Consider the following 5,481-nt stretch of genomic DNA (forward strand, 5'->3'; position numbering starts at 1 on the left):
TTTTTTTTTTTTTTTTTTTTCTTTGAGCATTTTGAGTATATCATTCTATTTTCACTTGGCCTGCAAGGTTTCTGCTGAGAAGTCTTCTGTTAGTATAATGGGGATTCCCTTAGATGTGACTTGACATATTCTCTTGCTGTTTTTAGAATTCTCTTTGACTTTTTAAAGTTTGACTAAAATGTGCCTCAGAGAGGATCTTTTGGGTTGAATCTATTAGGGACTTTTAAGCTTCCTGGATCTAGATGTTCACATCTCTCTCAAGACTTTGGAAATTTTCAGCTATTATTTCATTATATAAGTTTCCTACAGTTTTCCCCATCTCTTCTTCTTCTTTAGCATCCATAGAATGTATATTTGTTCACTTAGTGGTGTCCCATAAGCCCTGTGAATTTTCTTCACAAGTTCATAAATTCTTTCTTCTGCTTGATCTAATCTGTTGTTGAAACTCTTACTTGTTTATTTGATTTGATTTGATTCACTGAATTCTTTGCATCTATGTTAGCCCATTCTCACGTTGCTATAAGGGCATACCTGAGACTGGATAATTTATAAAGGAAAGAGGTTTAATTGACTCACAGTTCCACAGGGCTGGGGAGGCCCCAGGAAACTTACAATCATGACAGAAAGGGAAGCAAACGCGTCCTGCTTCACATGGCGGCGGCAAGGAGAAATGCAGAGTGAAGAGGGGGAAACCCCTTATAAAACCATCTGATCGCATGACAATTCACTCACCATCATGAGAATAGCACGGAGGTCACCGCCCCCATGATTCAATTATCTCCCACTGGGTCCCTCCCACAACATGCGGGGATTATGGGAATTACAGTTCAAGATGAGATTTGGGTGAGGACATAGGCAAATCATATCAGCATTCAATATTTCTTTTTCATGATTTTCTATGACATCTATCTCTTTGTTAAATTTTTCACTCAGATCATGAATTATTTTCCTGATTTTGTTGAATTATGTATCTCTATTTTCTTGTATCTCACTGAATTTCATGAAGATTATTATTTTGATTTTTTTGGCATTTCATAAATTTCATTTTTTGAGATCTGTGAATGGAAAATTATTGTGTTCCTTTACAGGCATCATGTTTTGTGTTTTGTTTTTTACTTCTTAATATTTCTCATGCTACTACATTATCAGTGCATCTGGTGGAATAGTCACCTCTTTCAATTTACTGGAGTACCTTTCATAAGGAAATAATTATTTCCATAAATGGGACCTAGGATGTCAATTGGGCAGGATGCATTGGCTTTGATTCTGGGTAAACACAGTAGTGTGTTTTAACAGCTTCTTCAGCTATTAAGAAGAAGTGTTTGTGAGTGTCTCAGTGGGTTAGACTTTGAGAGTTTGTTGTAGCAGAGGTGTGCCTTTGCCAGGGATGGGCTCACTGGACTGGTTCTCAGGCAAGGGTGTGCATGTGTATGCAATGCGTCGGTAGCATGGATACTTTTGGAGTAGTTATTTTGTACAAAACATTCTTTGCTACTAGGCCAGATTTCATTTAAACATGCATTGGCATCTAAACCAAACTTAATTAATCAGAGTCCTTCTCTGGGAATACTATTAGTGAAATAGAATGTAGTTTAAAATACTTTACTATCTGAAGCCAAAAATATGAAAAAATGTATACTGAGTAAAACTAAAATACATGAAACTTGTATTTTGTACAAGGCCATGACCTGCCATATGAACAGAAGGAGTGGAGAAAAAAGAAAAGAAAGAAGCCCGTGGATAAAGAAGAAGAAGGATGAGAGGCAGAGAAAGGCCAATTCTCAGTTGGCTGGTAGTTTTTTTTTTTTTTTTTAAATGTAAAACATACCCAAAACAGAAGTCTTTAGCCCCTATCCCTAAAATTGCCTTTTCCCGAATCTTCTCCAGTACCATCTGAGGTATCCAAAAATAAGTATATTTTGCCTATACAAAATAAGCTTTTGTACAGGCAAAACACAATAATTTCCCCAAATATGGGAGCAGTGATTTGTAGGAAATAAGATGAACAATAAAAAAGTAATCTGATTATTCATGATTTTTTGGAATGTTAATAATTGTAACCACAGAGAATCCCTTGGAGAGTCAGTATTCCTTAGCCAATGTAACATTTTTGTTTTATCTTTAATGGCCTCCTTTTGGTGAGGCAGGACTATGTGACTAGTTTTAACCAACACACTGAAACAGTAAATGTCCATGTGTAAATTTGTAGTCTTTTATCCTCTGCTCTGGTGATTGAGGAGTTTGCATGTTCCAGACAGTACAGCTATTAAAATGGTGGAGCTTCTTTAATCCTGGGTGCCTGAATGGCTACATGAAGCAGAGCCCCCTGTCAATTTGCCTGAGTCAAGCATTATGAACAATAAATAACATACTTTTTTGGAGTCGATTGTTGCTACAGAAAACCTAACCAATTCTGACTAATCCAAACTTACAAACTAATTTTCATCATCTTTAAGTTGTATAACAATTCTTTCAAGTAGGAAATATTTTTCTTTTTTGATTTGAGGAAACTGATGTTCTGAGAAGGTAGATTTTTTTTTTTGTAATTTACAGAGTCATTAAATAGCAGAGAGGATACAAGTCCACTTTTATTATAAATTCTATGCAATTCTGCATCTACACCCCGGGTTAACCAGACATTATCTTTAAGAAATTGTGTAGAGAAGGTAAAATAGACACTAATAGTACTTTATTACTCAACCATTTAAGTTGCCATGACATGCAAATGAAATGATGACAATGTTCTGTAAGATTTATTCTGAAGTCGCAATTAATTAATTTGTATCTTTATTGAGGTATAACTGATATACCAAAACTGTACATATTTAATATATAAAATGTGATGAGTTTGGTTATATGCTTACATATAATACCATCACCAAAATCAAAATAACAAAAATATTCGCCGCCTTCAAAAGTTTCCTTTTGTCCCTTTTCCGTTTTTGTGGGAAGAGCAATTACATGAGATCTACCCTCTTAATAAACTTTCGAGTGTACAAAACCGTATGATTAACCACAGGCTCTAGGTTGTGCAGTAGATCTCTGGGACTTATTCATCTTTTTAAACTGTAACTTCATATCGACTCAAAAACAACTGCCCATTTCCCCTTCTCTTCATGCCTTGGCAACCACCAGTGTATTTTCTGCTTCTATAAGTTTAAATATTTTAGATACCTCATAAAAACGGCATTATACAGTATTTTCCTTCTGTGACTTATTTGACTAAGCACATGTCTTCCGGGTTCATCATCCTGTAGCAAATGGTAAAATTTCCTTTTTTAAGACTGACTAATATTCCGTTTTTTGTCTATACCACATTTTGTTTACCCATTCATCTGTTGATGGATGCTTGGATTGTTTCCATGTCTAGGCTATTGTGAATAATGATGCAATGCATGTGGGAGTGCAGATCTTTCTTTGAGATCCTAATTTAAACTCTTTTGGATATATGTCCAGGTGTGGGACTGCTGGATCATTTGATAATTCTAGTTTTAACTTTTTGAGGAAACTCTCTACTGTTTCCCGTAGTGGCTGTACCATTTAACATCCCCACAAACATGTTCCACCCCCTTGGACACTGGAACATGTCCAAGGGTTCCAATTTTTGTACATTCTCATCAACATTTGCTATATTTTTTTAAATAATGGCCTTCAAAATAGGTGTGAAGTGTTATCTAATTGTAGTTTTGATTTGCGTTTCCCTTATGATTTAGTGATGCTGAATACCTTTTAATATACCTGTTGGCTGTTTGTAGGTCTTCTTTGTAGAAATATCTATTCAGTTCCTTTGTTCATTTTTTAATTGTATTATTTATTTTATTATAATTGAGTTTATATATATTTTAGCAATTAACTTCTTATTAAACAGATGGCTTGCAAATATTTTTTACCATTCTTTGGGTAGCTTTTTCACTCTGATGATTGTTTCCTTTGCTGTGCTGAAGATATTTGGTTTGATATAGTTCCACTCGTCAATTTTTTATTTTTTTTCTGTGTTTTTGGTGTCATTATCTATGAAATTATTGGGAAGACCAATGTCATGAAGCTTTTCTCCTTTTTTTAAATTTTTTTTATTTTATTTTTTATTTTTATTTTTTATAGGAGTTTTACAGTTTCAGGTCTTACATTTAAGTTTTAAATCTATTTAGAGTTAATTTTTGTGTGTGCATAAGATAGGGTCCAATGTCATTCTTTTGCATAGGGACATGCAGTTTTCTTAACACCAGTTATCGAAGAAACTGTCTTTTCCCCCATGGTGTATTCTTGGCACCTTTGTCAAAGATCAGTTGACCATATATGTGTGAGTTTATTTCTGGGCTGCCTATTCTGTTCCATTGATGTGTATGTCTATTTTTATGCCAGTACCATACTGTTTGAATTACTATATTTTGTAAGCAGGAAATGTGATGCCTCCAGCTTATTCTTCTTTATCAAGATTGCCTTAGCTATTCTGGGTATTTTATTGTTCCATATACAATTTCTATTTCTCTAAGAAATGCCATTGGGATTTTGATGGGAATAGCATTGAATTTGTAGATTGCTTTGGATAAAATGAATATTTTAGTAATATTAAGTTTTCCAGTTAATGAATGTGGGATGTCTTTCTTTTTTTAAAATTATACTTTAAGTTCTAGGGTACATGTGCAGAACGTGCAGGTTTGTTTCATATGTATACATGTGCCATGTTGGTTTGCTGCACCCATTAACTCATCATTTACATTAGGTATTTCTCCTAAGGCTATCCCTCCCCCATCTCCCCACCCCACAACAGACCCCAGTGTGTGATGTTCCCCACACTGTGTCCAAGTGTTCTCATTGTTCAATTCGCACCTATGAGTGAGAACATGAGGTGTTTGGTTTTCTGTCCTTGCGATAGTTTGCTCAGAATAACAGTTTCCAGCTTCATCGATGTCCCTGCAAAGGACATGAGCTCATCCTTTTTCATGGCTGCATAGTATTCCATGGTGTATATGTGCCGCATTTTCTTAATCCAGTCTGTCATTGATGGACATTTGGGTTGGTTCCAAGTCTTTGCTATTGTGAATAGTGCCACAATAAATGTACGTGTGCATGTGTCTTTATTGCAGCATGATTTATAATCCTTTGGGTATGTACCCAGTAATGGGATGGCTGGGTCAAATGGTATTTCTAGTTCTAGATCCTTGAGGAATTGCCACACTGTCTTCCACAATGGTTGAATTAGTTTACAGTCCCACCAACAGTGTAAAAGTGTTCCTGTTTCTCCACATCCTCTCCAGCACCTGTTGTTTTCTGACTTTTTAATGATCGCCATTCTAACTGGTGTGAGATGGTATCTCGTTGTGGTTTTGATTTGGATTTCTCTGATGGCCAGTGATGATGAACATTTTTTCATGTGTCTGTTGGTTGCATAAATGTCTTCTTTTGAGAAGTGTCTGTTCCTATCCTTTGCCCACTTTTTGATGGGGTTGTTTGTTTTTTTCTTGTAAATTTGTTTGAGTT

Source organism: Rhinopithecus bieti, unplaced genomic scaffold, assembly GCF_001698545.2.
Source record: "Rhinopithecus bieti isolate Rb0 unplaced genomic scaffold, ASM169854v2 scaffold_33444, whole genome shotgun sequence".
NCBI classification, from domain to species: domain Eukaryota; kingdom Metazoa; phylum Chordata; class Mammalia; order Primates; family Cercopithecidae; genus Rhinopithecus; species Rhinopithecus bieti.